Here is a 16,563-nt window from a genome sequence, read left to right as displayed (position 1 = left end):
ATCGAAGTAAGTGACCTAATAAAAACATGGTAAAATACAATCTCGTTTCTGTTGCGAGCAATGCGGCTTTGGACTGTGTGTTGTTTCCTTTGTATCAGACTAAAAAGGATTATTGAACTGTGTATCCACTCCTGACGACCTTCTGCATCTGGTAAATGTTACAAAACGTGAATTACAAGAACAAATGGGTCTGAGCACTATGGGACTTAACATCTGAGGTCATCAGTCCCCCTAGAACTTAGAACTATTTAAACCTAACTAACCTAAGGACATCACACACATCCATGCCCAAGGCAGGATTCGAACCTGCGACCGTAGCAGTCGCGCGGTTCCAGACTGAAGCGCCTAGAACCGCTCGGCCACTCTTGCCGGCGAATTACAAGAACATTTAAGCATATAAATGAAACAAGAACAAAAAAATAGTGACTGAATCACGTATAGCCTAGCTTCTGTAGTACGATCGTAATGATGAAATGCGTCCTTTAAAGGAAGCGTTTTCTTTGATGAACGGAACAACTGACTTTGAGGTTGGCCACTGTCTGTACGTCACGGAGATATTGTGTGTTAGGCTCATGACAACTTGCTCTTTAAAATTACATAAATGCAAATTTGCTCTTTCCTGGAGTACAGAAGCCTTGAGAAGCATCTGTAGACGCTATGTTCTGTTCGTTCTTTATTCTCTTTACTGTGCCACGGTAAACGCCACAGCCTGCTGCAACCCTAGTCTATAGCATACATTTTAATGCGATCACTACTCCCTCCTCTGCTTCTTCCGACATAAATTACACTGAAGATCCAAAGAATCTGGTAGGGCCTCCGCGAGCACGCAGAAGTACCGCAGCATGACGTGGCATGGACTCGACTAATGTCTGAAGTAGAGCTGGAGGGAACTGACACCGTGAATGCCGCAAGGCTGTCCATAAATCCGTAAGAGTAAGACGGGGGGGGGGGGGGGGATCTATTCTGCAGAGCACGTTGCAAGGCATCCCAGGTATGGTGAATAACGTTCATGTCTGGCGAATCTGCTAGCCAGCGGAAGTGTTTAAACTCAAAAAAGTGTTTCTGAAGTCACACTGTAGCAATTCGGGACGAGTGAGGTGTCGCATTGCCCTGATGGAATTGGCCAAGTTCGTCGGAATGCACGATAGACACAAATGGATGCAGGTGATCAGACAGGATGCTTACGTGCGTGTCAGGGGTCACACATCACTCCAACTGCACACGCCCCTCACCATCACAGAGCCTCCACCAGCCTGAACAGTTCCCTGCTGACATGCAGGGTCCATGAATTCATGAGGCTGTCTCCATACCCGCACACATCCATCCGCTCGACACAATTTGAAACTAGACTCCTCCGACAACGCGACATGATTCCAGTAATCAAGAGTCCAATGTCGGTGTTCACTGGCCCATGCGAGTCGTGCAGTCATCTACGGTACACGAGCAGGCCTCCGTCTCCGAAAGCCTATATCGATGGTGCTTCGTTGAATGGTTCGCACGCTCACACTTGTTGGTGGCCCTGCACTGAAATCTGCAGCAATTTGCGGAAGGGTTGCGTTTGTGTCACGCTGAACGATTCTCTTCAGTCGTCGTTGGTCCCGTTCTTGCAGTATCTGTTTCCGGCCGCAGCGATGTCGGAAATTTGATGTTTCACCGGATTCCTGATACTCACGGTATACTCGTGAAATGGTCGTGCGGGAAAATCCCCAATTCATCGTTACCTCGGAGATGCTGTTTCCCATCGCTCGTGAGCTGACTATAACACCACGTTCAAACACACGTGAATCTCGACAACCTGCCATTGTAGCAGCAGTAACCGATCTAACAACTGCACCAGACACTTGTGCTGGCGTTGCCGACCGCAGCGCCGTATTCTGCCTGTTTTCTTATCTCTGGATTTGAAGTCGCATGCCTATACGTATCTTTGTCGCTTCAGTATACAGGGTGGTCCATTGATAGTGACCGGGCCAAATATCTCAAGAAATAAGCATCAAACGAAAAAACTACAAAGAACGAAACTCGTCTAGCTTGAAGGGGGAAACCAGATGGCGCTGCCATAGGTCAAACGGATATCAAATGCGTTTTTTTAAAAAAAAGGAACCTCCTTTTTTTTATTACATATTCGTATAGTAAGTAAAGAAATATGAATGTTTTAGTTGGACCACTTTTTTTCGCTTTGTGATAGATGGCGCTGTAATAAACGTATAAGTACGTGGTATCACGTAACATTCCGCCGGTGCGGACGGTATTGGCTTCGTGATACATTACCCGTGTTAAAATGGACCGTTTACCAATTGCGGAAAAGGTCGATATCGTGTTGATGTATGGCTATTGTGATCAAAATGCCCAACGGGTGTGTGCTATTTATGCTGCTCGGTATCCTGGACGACATCATCCAAGTGTCCGGACCGTTCGCCGGATAGTTACGTGATTTCAGGAAACAGGAAGTGTTCAGCCAAATGTGAAACGTCAAACACGATCTGCAACAAATGATGATGCCCAAGTAGGTGTTTTAGCTGCTGTCGCGGCTAACCCGCACATCAGTAGCAGACAAATTGCGCGAGAATCGGGAATCTCAAAAACGTCGGTGTTGAGAATGCTACATCAACATCGATTGCACCCGTACCATATTTCTATGCACCAGGAAATGCATGGCGACGACTTTGAACGTCGTGTACAGTCCTGCCACTGGGCACAGGAGAAATTACGGGAGGATGACAGATTTTTTGCACGCGTTCTATTAAACGACGAAGCGTCATTCACCAACAGCGGTAACGTAAACCGGCATCATATGCACTATTGGGCAACGGAAAATCCACTATGGCTGCGACAAGTGGAACATCAGCGACCCTGGCGGGTTAATGTAAGGTGCGGCATTATGAGAGGAAGGATAATTGACCCACATTTTATCGATGGCAGTCTAAATGGTGCAATGTTTGCTGATTTCCTACGTAATTTTGTACCGATGTTACAACAAGATGTTTCACTGCATGAGAGGGATATTTGCTATCGTGATACACCGACAACGCCTGACAACATGCGTCAGTGCATTGTCAATGCATGTGCGAACATTACGGAAGGCGAACTACTCGCTGTTGAGAGGAATGTCGTTACACGTATTGCCAAATGCATTGAGGTTGACGGACATCATTTTGAGCATTTATTGCATTAATGTGGTATTTACAGGTAATGCTGCTGTAACAGCATGCGTTCTCAGAAATGAGAAGTTCACAAAGGTACATGTATTGGAACAACCGAAACAATACGTTCAAACGTACCTACGTTCTGTATTTTAATTTAAAAAACCTACCTGTTACCAACTGTTCGTCTAAAATCGTGAGCCATATGTTTGTGTCTATTACAGCGCCATCTATCACAAAGCGAAAAAAGTGGTTCAACTAAAACATTCATATTTCTTTACGTACTACACGAATATATAATAAAAATGGGGGTTCCTATTAAAAAAAACGCAGTTATCTGTTTGACCTATGGCAGCGCCGTCTGGTTTCCCCGTTCAAGCTAGACAAGTTTCGTTCTTTGTAGTTTTTTCGTTTGACGCTTATTTCGTGAAATATTTGGCCCGGTCACTATCAGTGGGCCACCCTGTATATGACACTGCACACAATCTGCCGTACATAGTAAGAAGCAACATCCCTGCACGTACTGCGCGGTAACTGCGATGTCATGTTTTATAGGACAGAGACAGGAACAAGAATTCTCGAAGTACCAGGGTCGGCAGCCGACAGACCGTTGACAGTTCAAGCGGCGAGCTTAGCAGGGGACAAACAACTGTGAAGACAGGACTGGACCAGAATGCGTTTGTGCGAATGGGCACGTCATCTTGCGTGACCTCTACTGTTGACCTAAGCGACGCGCTAGACCGCTGAGAAAGGCAGGGGCGTTGCCGAACGCGCGACCTGACACGTCCATCACAACACCGCAGCTGGTCTCCGTAGCTCGGCGCGAGGTTAGTCGTTGACATACAGCGCCGTGTCGCAACTCTACCAGCCAGTGGCGGCCGGTCCCGAGAAGCTGTCTCAGGCCAGTCACTCAGCCAGTCAGCATTGGGCAACGGCGCCAGTCCAGCGGTCGGTCGCGCACGCGTACACCGGCGAACCGTGACGTCGCTACGACACGGCACGGCGAGCCCAGCCGCGACCTCGTCCGCCGCAGCTAGCTAGCTAGCGTTCTCGCGGCTGTTGGCCAACCTCCTCCAGCCCCGTGGGGCGTGGCGGCCAGATGAGATCTCGGGCCACGTTCCGCTGCCCAAGCGGATCTGACGCCCACCACAGCCAGCTGGTCTGGGGCCCCTGCGGGGACGCCGATTCCTCCTCTGCACACACGGCTGCTTGCACAGGGGCCGGCCGGAGTGGCCGAGCGGTTCTAGGCGCTACAGTCTGGAACCGCGCGATCGCTACGGTCGCAGGTTCGAATCCTGCCACGGGCATGGATCAGTGTGATGTCCTTAGGTTAGTTAGCTTTAAGTAGTTCTACGTTCTAGGGGACTCATGACCTCAGAAGTTAAGTCCCATAGTGCTCCGAGCCATTTGAGCCTTCTTAGCCGGCCGAAGTGGCCGTGCGGTTCTAGGCGCTGCAGTCTAAAACCGCGAGACCGCTACGGTCGCAGGTTCGAATCCTGCCTCGGGCATGGATGTGTGTGATGTCCTTAGATTAGTTAGGTTTAACTAGTTCTAAGTTCTAGGGGACTAATGACCTGAGAGGTTGAGTCCCATAGTGCTCAGAGCCATTTGAACCTTTTTTGAACCTTCTTGCACAGTCTCTAGTTGCTATTGTTTTCAAAAATGGGCATGGCGAAGTCACGAAAATGCGTCTAAAAATGAAAAAATGGTTCAAATAGTTCTGAGCACTATGGGACTTAACTTCTGAGGTCATCAGTCCCCTAGAACTTAGAACTACTTAAACCTAAGGACATCACACACATCCATGCCCGAGGCAGGATTCGAACCTGCGACCGTAGCAGCAGTGCGGTCCCGGACTGAAGCGCTTAGAACCGCTCGGATACAACGGCCGGCTGCTATTGTTTTAAACACACTCGATCATACATGGGGTGGGCAAAAACATGGAAAATCACAGCACATTAGCATGCATAATTCGCTGTAGGAAAACCGTTGGCAGTCAAAACTGTTTCCAGTCGCTCGGAATGTATAAATACGGGTCCTGTATTCAGGGACATTATTCTATTCTTCCTCCAAACCAGTGGCAATTAACAACGATGGAGATGGATAGCGATCACGGTTCTCATCAAAGCAGACCACAAAGGCTCAACAAAATTGAGGTTTGGTGATTGTGGTGGCCAGGGAGATGCGACAATTCATCCTCGTGTTCACAGCGACATCCTCGTGTTCACAGCGACAATTCATCCTCATGCTCACAGCAACGATTCACCCTCGTGCTCACAGCGACAATTCACCCTCGTGCTCACAGCGACAATTCACCCTCGTGGTCACCGCGACCATTCACCCTCGTGGTCACCGCGACAATTCACCCTCGTGGTCACCGCGACGGAAAGTTGGTTAAAACCGGAAGTGAACAGTAACGAAATCCTAGACACAGAATGGAATATATACCGCAAGGATAGGATAAACGCCAATGGTGGAGGAGTATTTATAGCAGTAAAGAATTCAATAATATCCAGTGAAGTTATTAGCGAATGCGAATGTGAAATGAATCTGGGTTAAGTTAAATATCAAAGGTGGGTCAGATATGATAGTCGGATGCTTCTATAGACCACCTGCATCAGCAACCGTAGTAGTTGAGCGCCTCAGAGAGAACCTGCAGAACGTCGTGAAGAAGTTTCGTGATCATACTATTGTAATAGGGGGAGACTTCAATCTACCAGGTATAGAATGGGATAGTCACACAATCAGAACTGGAGCCAGGGACAGAGACTCTTGTGACATTATCCTGACTGCCTTGTCCGAGAATTACTTCGAGCAGATAGTTAGAGAACCAACTCGTGAAGCTAACGTTTTAGACCTCATAGCAACAAATAGACCGGAACTTTTCGACTCCGTGAATGTAGAAGAGGGTATCAGTGATCATAAGTCAGTGGTTGCATCAATGACTACAAGTGTAATAAGAAATGCCAAGAAAGAGTGATAGGGCACAAATCGCAGAATATCTGAGTGACCACCATCAAACGTTCATTTCTGAGGAAGAGGATGTGGAACAAAAATGAAAAAAAATTCAGAAACATCGTCCAGTACGCCTTAGATAAGTTCGTACCGACTAAGGTCCAAAGCGAGGGGAAAGATCCACCGTGGTATAACAATCATGTACGAAAGGTACTACGGAAACAAAGAAAGCTTCATCATAGGTTTAAGAGTAGTCGAATCATAGCTGATAAGGAAAAGCTGAACGAAGCGAAAAAGAGCGTAAAGAGAGCAATGAGAGAAGCATTCAACGAATTCGAACATAAAACATTGGCAAACAATCTAAACAAGAACCCTAAAAAGTTTTGGTCATATGTAAAATCGGTAAGCGGATCTAAATCCCCTATTCAGTCACTCGTTGACCACGATGGCACCGAAACAGAGGACGACCGAAGAAAGGCAGAAATACTGAATTCAGTGTTCCGAAACTGTTTCACTGCGGAAAATCGTAACACGGTCCCTGACTTCAGCCGTCGCACGGACGCCAAAATGGAAAATATTGAAATAAACGATATCGGAATTCAAAAACAACTGCTATCACTTAGTAGCGGAAAAGCATCCGGACCAGACGAGATACCCGTAAGATTCTACAGTGATTATGCTAAAGAACTTGCCCCCTTTCTATCAGCAATTTATCGTAGATCTCTGGAAGAACGTAAAGTACCTAGCGACTGGAAGAAAGCGCAGGTCGTTCCCATTTTCAAGAAGGGTCATAAATCAGATGCGAATAATTATAGGCCTATTTCGCTTACGTCAATCTGTTGTAGAATAATGGAACATGTTTTATGTTCTCGTATTATGACGTTCTTAGATAATACAAATCTCCTTCATCATAACCAACATGGATTCCGCAAACAGAGATCATGTGAAACTCAGCTCGCCCTATTTGTCCAAGAAATTCACAGTGCCGTAGACACTGGCGAGCAGATTGATGCCGTATTCCTGGACTTTGATACGGTTCCGCACTTACGTTTAGTGAAAAAAATACGAGCTTACGGAATATCGGACCAGGTTTGTGATTGGATTCAGGATTTCCTAGAAGAAAGAACACAACATGTCATTCTTAACGGTTCAAAATCTGCAGATGTAGAGGTAATTTCGGGAGTACCGCAAGGAAGCGTGATAGGACCTTTATTGTTTACAATATACATAAATGACTTAGTTGACAACATCGGTAGCTCCGTGAGGCTATTTGCAGATGACACGGTTGTCTACAAGAAAGTAGCAACATCAGAAGACTCGTACGTACTCCAGGAAGACCTGCAGAGGATTAATGAATGGTGCGACAGCTGGCAGCTTTCCCTAAACGTAGACAAATGTAATATAATGCGCATACATAGGGGCAGAAATCCATTCCAGTACGATTATGCCATAGGTGGTAAATCATTGGAAGCGGTAACGACCGTAAAATACTTAGGAGTTACTATCCGGAGCGATCTGAAGTGGAATGATCACATAAAACAAATAGTGGGAAAAGCAGGCGCCAGGTTGAGATTCATAGGAAGAATTCTAAGAAAATGTGACTCATCGACGAAAGAAGTAGCTTACAAAACGCTTGTTCGTCCGATTCTTGAGTATTGCTCATCAGTATGGGACCCTTACCAGGTTGGATTAATAGAAGAGATAGACATGATCCAGCGAAAAGCAGCGCGATTCGTCATGGGGACATTTAGTCAGCGCGAGAGCGTTACGGAGATGCTGAACAAGCTCCAGTGGCGGACACTTCAAGAAAGGCGTTACGCAATACGGAGAGGTTTATTATCGAAATTACGAGAGAGCACATTCCGGGAAGAGATGGGCAACATATTACTACCGCCCACATATATCTCGCGTAATGATCACAACGAAAAGATCCGAGAAATTAGAGCAAATACGGAGACTTACAAGCAGTCGTTCTTCCCACGCACAATTCGTGAATGGAACAGGGAAGGGGGGATCAGATAGTGGTACAATAAGTACCCTCCGCCACACACCGTAAGGTGGCTCGCGGAGTATAGATGTAGATGTAGACCATTCACCCTCGTGCTCACAGCGACCATTCATCCTCGTGCTCACAGCGACCATTCATCCACGTGCTCACAGCGACAATTCACCCTCGTGCTCACAAAAACGGTCCTGGACGATGCGAGCTGTGTGAACAGGTGGGATACAGCGTCGCCTGTCGGAGGCAAAAAACTGTACCATGGGATGGACCTGATCAGCAAAAACGGTCACATATCCCTTGGCAATAATGGGACCTTGCAGAGTACTCATGGAAGAGCATGCTATGGCTGTCAAAATCATCACCGGACCCTTGCCATGTTTCACTCTTGGGATGTAAACTCGACCAGAAGTTGGAAACAGTATTCGACGAAATGACTCTCTACCATTGCTCCATAGCCCAGGTTTTATGGCTTGGGAACAACATTCTTCTGTTAAGGACATTTGCAGCACTGATGTGTGGTTTTGGAATTCCAGACAGCCCTGCGATTCCCCGCTTCTGCAGCTGTCTTCGTGTTGCTTTGGTGCTGTCAGGGTTCGCGAGTGCGAATTCAGGTGTGCAGTGATTTTTGCAGCTGTCGTCCTCTTACTCTGCGTCACAATCCTCTTCAGTGACCGTCTGTCACGATCAGTCAACACACACTTTCGTTCGCATGATGATGATCTCGGCTTTCCCTGTCTGCGGTATGTCTTCTTGAAACACCAACGACTTCGGCTACCTTTGTTATGAAAGCACCGAGCATACGAGCACCAACAACTTATTCATTTTCAAACGCACTCAGCTCCGAAATAATGCACTCACAACTGCACGGAACACTATTCTGGCCACGAATCACACTTGCAACGTACTGAGGACATTGTGCGGGTGCCTTACGTGGTCAAATACGACAGCGTAACCTGCATGCTTGGCTAGCGCCTGAATTAATATCAAGCATGCATTTCTCGCGGTGTTCCGATATTTTTATCCAGCTCCTGTATTTCTTCTGTTCTTTTGTACATATCGTTCCTATGTCGACGATCTCTACCGTTACCTAGGCGCCAGACCTGAAGATATCAACAGTACGATCGTCCAGATGAGCGATGATATGCATTCAGCGGTTACATGGCCGCAAAGGCTGCGACTTAAACTAAATCCAAACAGTCACAAGTAACAGTAGAATCCCATTAGAAATTAATAAATTCAGAACCCGTAGACCGATACCTCGAGTTCTGCTCGACGGCAGTCCAATACCATATCAGAAAACAGTGAAAAATTTTGGTGTAACTTTGGAAGAGCACCTTCAGCTGGGAGATGGTATTGTCTCCGCGTACTTGCCGGCCGAAGTGGCCGAGCGGTTCTAGGCGCTTCAGTCTGGAACCGCGCGACCGCTACGGTCGCAGGTTCGAATCCTGCCTCGGGCATGGATGTGTGTGATGTCCTTAGGTTAGTTAGGTTTAAGTAGTTCTAAGTTCTAGGGGACTGATGACCCCATATGTTAAGTCCCATAGTGCTCAGAGCCATTTTTTCCCTGTACTTCCAGAAGGGTTCCGCTGGCCTCTACGCCACGAAAAAATTTTGGAACATATTTCCACATGATTTGTAACATAACTAACGATATCACTCATTCTACTGAAGCTAAACTATTGTGATGTAATCCAACACTGCACGATTAGTGAAAATATAAGAGGATTAGATCTAACCATGACTACTTGTGTGATTTACATCTGCAACATTCGTCTCTATGAATATGTCAGTGCGTCATACGCCCAGTTAGTGTGGTTCCGTGACTTCCATACGCTACATATCCTTGGCTCCTCCGTATGCGCTAGAGTACCTTGCATCAGAGATTAAGTATCTGTCACCTCGCCATAATCTAAACACAAGAGCACTGGCTGCTGCAATTCATAAACCAAAAATGATCGCAAACTTCTTCACTGTTGCTGCTATCAGTCTTCGCAGCAAGTTGTCCTGCACTCTTTGCACGATACAAGGCTCTCGTACTTTTATCTTCATTAACTGCGTGTTGTTATGATCCTCCATCCCTCCCTCCTCCATCTCTTTCGCACATGCCCATTGCTGCTAGCGCCGGAAAGTTAAAACCTGCCTTCCCGTAATTTATTACTGTACTTATCATGTACGAATTTATCGGTAACACGTAATTTCTGCCCGCATCTCGTGGTCGTGCGGTAGCGTTCTCGCTTCCCACGCCCGGGTTCCCGGGTTCGATTCCCGGCGGGGTCAGGGATTTTCTCTGCCTCGTGATGGCTGGGTGTTGTGTGCTGTCCTTAGGTTAGTTAGGTTTAAGTAGTTCTAAGTTCTAGGGGACTTATGACCACAGCAGTTGAGTCCCATAGTGCTCAGAGCCATTTGAACCATTTGAACGTAATTTCTAAATGTAATATAACATGGTTATCGTAATATAGTGAAGAGCCAAAGAAACTGGTACAGCTGCCTAATATCGTATAGGGCTCCCACGAGCACGCAGACGTGCCGCAACACGAGGTGGGATAGACTCGACTGATGTCTGACGTAGTGCTGGAGAGAACTGACACCATAAATCCTGCAGGGATGTCCACAAATCCGTAGGAGTACGTGGGGGTGGAGATCTCTTCTGAACAGCACGTTGCAAGGCAGCCCAAATACGCTCAATTATGTTTATGTCTGGAGAGGCTGGTGGATAGAGGACCTGTTTAAACTGAGAAAACTGTTCCTGGAGCGACTCTGTAGCAATTCTGGACGTGTGCGGTGTCGCATTGTCCCGCTGGAATTGCCCCAGTCCGTCGGAATGCACACTGCACATGAGTGCATGCAGGTGAACAGACAGAATGGTTACGTGCGCGTCACCTGTCAGAGTCGTATCTAAAAGTAACAGAGCTCCCATTCACTGCAACTCCACACGCCTCACATCATTACAGAGCCTCCACCAGCTTCAACAGTCCTCTGCTGACATGCAGGATGCATGGATTCGTGACGTTGTCTCCATACCCGTACACCCCCTTTCGCTGGATACAATTAGAAACGAGACTCGACCGACCAGGCGACATGTTTCCATTCATCAACAGTCCAATGTCTGTGTTGACAGGCAGGCCCAGGCGAGGTTCAAAATGGCTCTGAGCACTATGGGACTTAACATCTATGGTCATCAGTCCCCTAGAACTTAGAACTACTTAAACCTAACTAACCTAAGGACATCACACAACACCCAGCCATCACGAGGCAGAGAAAATCCCTGACCCCGCCGGGAATCGAACCCGGGAACCCGGGCGTGGGAAGCAAGAACGCTGCCGCACGACCACGAGATGCGGGCCCCAGGCGAGGCGTAACACTTTGTGTCGTGCAGTTATCAAGGGTACACGAGTTGGTCTTCAGCTCTGAAAGCCCATATCGATTAAGTTTCGTTGAGTGGTACCCACGCTGACCCTTGTTGATGGCCCAGCACTGGAATCTGCAGCAATTTGCGGAAGGGTTGCACTTCTCTCACGTTGAACGACTCTCTTCAGTCGTCGTTGGTCGCGTTCTTACAGGATCTTTCTCCGGCAGCAGCGATGTCGGAAATGTGTTTCACCGAATTCCTGATATTCACGGAACACTCGTGAAATGGTCGTACGGGAAAATCCTCACTTCATCGCTACGTTGGACATCCTGTGTCCCATCGCTCGTGCACCGACTATAACACCGCGTTCAAACTCAATTCTCGGTATCTGCGACTGTAGCAGCAGTAACCAATCTAACAACTGCACCAGACACTTGTTGTCTTATATGGGCGTTGCCGACCGCAGCGCCATATTCTGCCTTTTTACGTGTCTCTGTATTTGAATACGCATGCCTATACCAGTTTCTTTGGCGCTTCAGTGTATATGTAATGGAAAATATGTAGAAATGTAGAGAGCCTGCCTTTTATCCTGTGCATGTTTGTACCCCATAGCGTGACCGGATGCCATTCCCGTTGCTCCGCAGAGACAAGCAACGGATGTGAAACCTTACTTGGGAGCATCATACAGCAAATGATATCGACTAAAATGATCGAGGAACTTTTTGCTTGCCGACTTGGATACACACCGAAACACTACTTTGAAGGACTTTGCTATTGCAGAGGAATGAAGTGTCCTGTTCTGTTTTGGACCCCAATGGGCTGCTCCGCAACAGCGACTTCTGATGACCTAGGAACACAGCGGAAGCGTGCTTTAGGCGTGACGGCGACGTAACAGGAGTCGTTACTCGAGCTGCGCGCGCCGGAAGAGACTCGCCCGTTAGGTCAGGCAGGCTGGTGGGTGAGGGCTGCGAGCAACGGTGTGCTGGGAAGATCCGCACCGCTCGGCTGCATTGCGTCAGCAGACCTTAACGAGCTGCAGAAGGCCGAAGAGCAGACCAACAGCGATACATCGTAGCGGATGTGTGTATGTATGCCTCGCATGTAGCACATACATACGATGACATACAGCTACTTTTACAAATTACGAGGAAGGCTAGGTTATGTCAAAACAAATAACTTTCGATAAGATAGTAATAATGGAAAACGTATAGTTGTTTCACAGGAGCCTTCGTTCGTGTATGTTTGTAGCGCCTGAAAAATGTTTGCATATGGGTCGCTGATAGCCAACTGATCACCACTTCACACAGACGAGGAGAACAGGGCAAGTGCCATAATCCGATTTCCCAGAAACTTATCTCAGTGGAAGAAGAGTGAAAATAAGCAAACACGTGTCTCGCCTTATTCGCAGATACTCCACCATGAGAAAACGACAGTCAACGTTTTCCATGTAATTTAGCGCGCGCTGATCTCACCAGAAATGGTGGCACAGTGGCTAGCGTCGCGGGCTCTCACATTTGCGCCCTCCGTTCTAAACCCGATTATTTATTTTATTTTATTTTCTTTATTTATGTTATTTTTTTCGCTTATCTACCCATGTCCACAAAAGTTTACTACAAAAATGTTTTTGTGAGGTTTGAGGGGGGGGGGGGCTCTAATTTACAACTGGGTTTCACACTAAGTGTCATAGATTTACTATAGAGGCCTAATATGTTTGTGTATGATATTTACAGGGGTTACATCAATTCTTATTTAATTTCTTTCATTTCAAAAATGGTTCAAATGGCTCTGAGCACTATGGGACTTAACTTCAATGGTCATCAGTCCCATAGAACTTAGAACTACTTAAACCTAACTAACCTAGGGACATCACACACATCCATGCCCGAGGCAGGATTCGCACCTGCGACCGTAGCGATCACGCGGTACCAGACTGTAGTGCCAAGAATCTTTCATTTCATTGTTATATTTATTCTTCAGGAAGAATTGGTGCATTCCCTTGGATGATACACATCGTCGAAACAGTTGAAAAACAGAAATTCCGAACATCTCACTCAGGAAAGACATTTCGTTAATATTGCTGAAGATTCACGTGTTGGCAATAATTCGGCGGTACACCATACATAATGAATTACTTTACCGAAAACTGGCCTCGTCATGGTGATCGAACACACGGTCAGGATTTAAAGAATATAGGTGTGGCCTAGTTCAGGCCCTGTTTTGTAAAACTGTCACGGAGTTAGACTACAAGGCGGGCAAGGCGTGTTCGAAGCTTCCACATACGATTTTTTTCCCCCCACAATGTTAGGAACTGTTCGCTGTATTCAAATTTGTATCTGTGGCGTGACGTAACGTCCGTTTGCAGCGGCGAGGTGTACGGAAGGGACCTATAATGGAAGTTAATTCTGCATAACTACTCTATTAGAAGCCGAAAGGGACTGGCTTTCGTATGGGAAACCTCAAACGTTTGATGACAAGGCGACAAGTCAACCAAATCCTCTACCGGAAAACACGGCTAGTGTGTCATGCACGGAATGTGTGTCATATGATGGGAATCTGTTATCGAGACACCTAACTTGTACGCCTGGTGAGTGAGTGAGACATGCCTCCTTGCTCGACTTAGATGTTCTTATGAATGTCAATCTGATCACTCCCAAAGAAATGATGAAAACATTGTGAAGCAAGAAGGTGCTTAAAACATCAATGTAGGCCTGTACTGTGATAGTGCCACGCAAAACAACAGGAGGTGCAAGCCCCCTCCATGAAAAACACGAGCACATCATAACCGAATTTTACTGTTGGCACTACACACGCTGGCAGGTGACGTTCATCGGGCATTCGCCATACCCACACCCTGCCATCGGATCGCCACATTGTGTACAGTGATTCGTCACTCCACACAACGTTTTTCCACTGTTCAATTATCCAATGTTTACGCTCCTTATACCAAGCGAGCCGTCGTTTGACATTTACCGGCTGTATGTGTGGCTTACGAGCAGCCGCTCGACCATGAAACCCAAGTTTTCTCACCTCCAGCCTAACTGTCATAGTACTTGCAGTGGATCCTGATGCAGTTTGGAATTCCTGTGTGATGGTCTGGATAGATGCCTGCCTATTACGCATTAGAACCCTCTGACAAAGACCGCCGACAGTTGAAGGTCTTTGTCAGTCAACAGACGAGGTCGGCCTGTACGCTTTTGTGCTGTACGTGTCCCTTCACGTTTCCGCCTCACTATCACATAAGAAACGGTGGATCTATGGATGTTTAGGAGTGTGGAAATTTCGCGTACAGAGGTATGACACAAGTGACACTCAATCACCTGACCACGTTCGAAATTCATGAGTTCCGCGTATGAAACGTCCCCTTTGAACAAATATACATGACTGCTTAAACTGACACACAATATTTTTAGCGCAACGGAATCTGACTTTCAATAATCCCTACAAAAGAATGGCCCTGACTATACCTTTCACAAATCACTTACCTCACAAAAATCTTCGTTACTCGAACTACTGCAATACAGCGAGCGCCACTACTGCCAGCTAAATAAAAGATTCAAACTACTGATAGGCATAGTTATCAAATGAAAGATTTTAATAGAGAACAAACAATGTATTTACCTTAATAGTGTTGAAAACTCATAATATACACTCCTGGAAATTGAAATAAGAACACCGTGAATTCATTGTCCCAGGAAGGGGAAACTTTATTGACACATTCCTGGGGTCAGATACATCACATGATCACACTGACAGAACCACAGGCACATAGACACAGGCAACAGAGCATGCACAATGTCGGCACTAGTACAGTGTATATCCACCTTTCGCAGCAATGCAGGCTGCTATTCTCCCATGGAGACGATCGTAGAGATGCTGGATGTAGTCCTGTGGAACGGCTTGCCATGCCATTTCCACCTGGCGCCTCAGTTGGACCAGCGTTCGTGCCGGACGTGCAGACCGCGTGAGACGACGCTTCATCCAGTCCCAAACATGCTCAATGGGGGACAGATCCGGAGATCTTGCTGGCCAGGGTAGTTGACTTACACCTTCTAGAGCACGTTGGGTGGCACGGGATACATGCGGACGTGCATTGTCCTGTTGGAACAGCAAGTTCCCTTGCCGGTCTAGGAATGGTAGAACGATGGGTTCGATGACGGTTTGGATGTACCGTGCACTATTCAGTGTCCCCTCGATGATCACGAGTGGTGTACGGCCAGTGTAGGAGATCGCTCCCCACACCATGATTCCGGGTGTTGGCCCTGTGTGCCTCGGTCGTATGCAGTCCTGATTGTGGCGCTCACCTGCACGGCGCCAAACACGCATACGACCATCATTGGCACCAAGGCAGAAGCGACTCTCATCGCTGAAGACGACACGTCTCCATTCGTCCCTCCATTCACGCCTGTCGCGACACCACTGGAGGCGGGCTGCACGATGTTGGGGCGTGAGCGGAAGACGGCCTAACGGTGTGCGGGACCGTAGCCCAGCTTCATGGAGACGGTTGCGAATGGTCCTCGCCGATACCCCAGGAGCAACAGTGTCCCTAATTTGCTGGGAAGTGGCGGTGCGGTCCCCTACGGCACTGCGTAGGATCCTACGGTCTTGGCGTGCATCCGTGCGTCGCTGCGGTCCGGTCCCAGGTCGACGGGCACGTGCACCTTCCGCCGACCACTGGTGACAACATCGATGTACTGTGGAGACCTCACGCCCCACGTGTTGAGCAATTCGGCGGTACGTCCACCCGGCCTCCCGCATGCCCACTATACGCCCTCGCTCAAAGTCCGTCAACTGCACATACGGTTCACGTCCACGCTGTCGCGGCATGCTACCAGTGTTAAAGACTGCGATGGAGCTCCGTATGCCACGGCAAACTGGCTGACACTGACGGCGGCGGTGCACAAATGCTGCGCAGCTAGCGCCATTCGACGGCCAACACCGCGGTTCCTGGTGTGTCCGCTGTGCCGTGCGTGTGATCATTGCTTGTACAGCCCTCTCGCAGTGTCCGGAGCAAGTATGGTGGGTCTGACACACCGGTGTCAATGTGTTCTTTTTTCCATTTCCAGGAGTGTACATAGCAGTTCATGACATCCAGTCTTACAAATTTCAAAACTCCGGCA

This window comes from Schistocerca nitens, chromosome 9, assembly GCF_023898315.1.
Source record: "Schistocerca nitens isolate TAMUIC-IGC-003100 chromosome 9, iqSchNite1.1, whole genome shotgun sequence".
Classification (NCBI taxonomy): Eukaryota; Metazoa; Arthropoda; class Insecta; order Orthoptera; family Acrididae; genus Schistocerca; species Schistocerca nitens.
Note: the sequence above shows the minus strand (reverse complement) of the source record.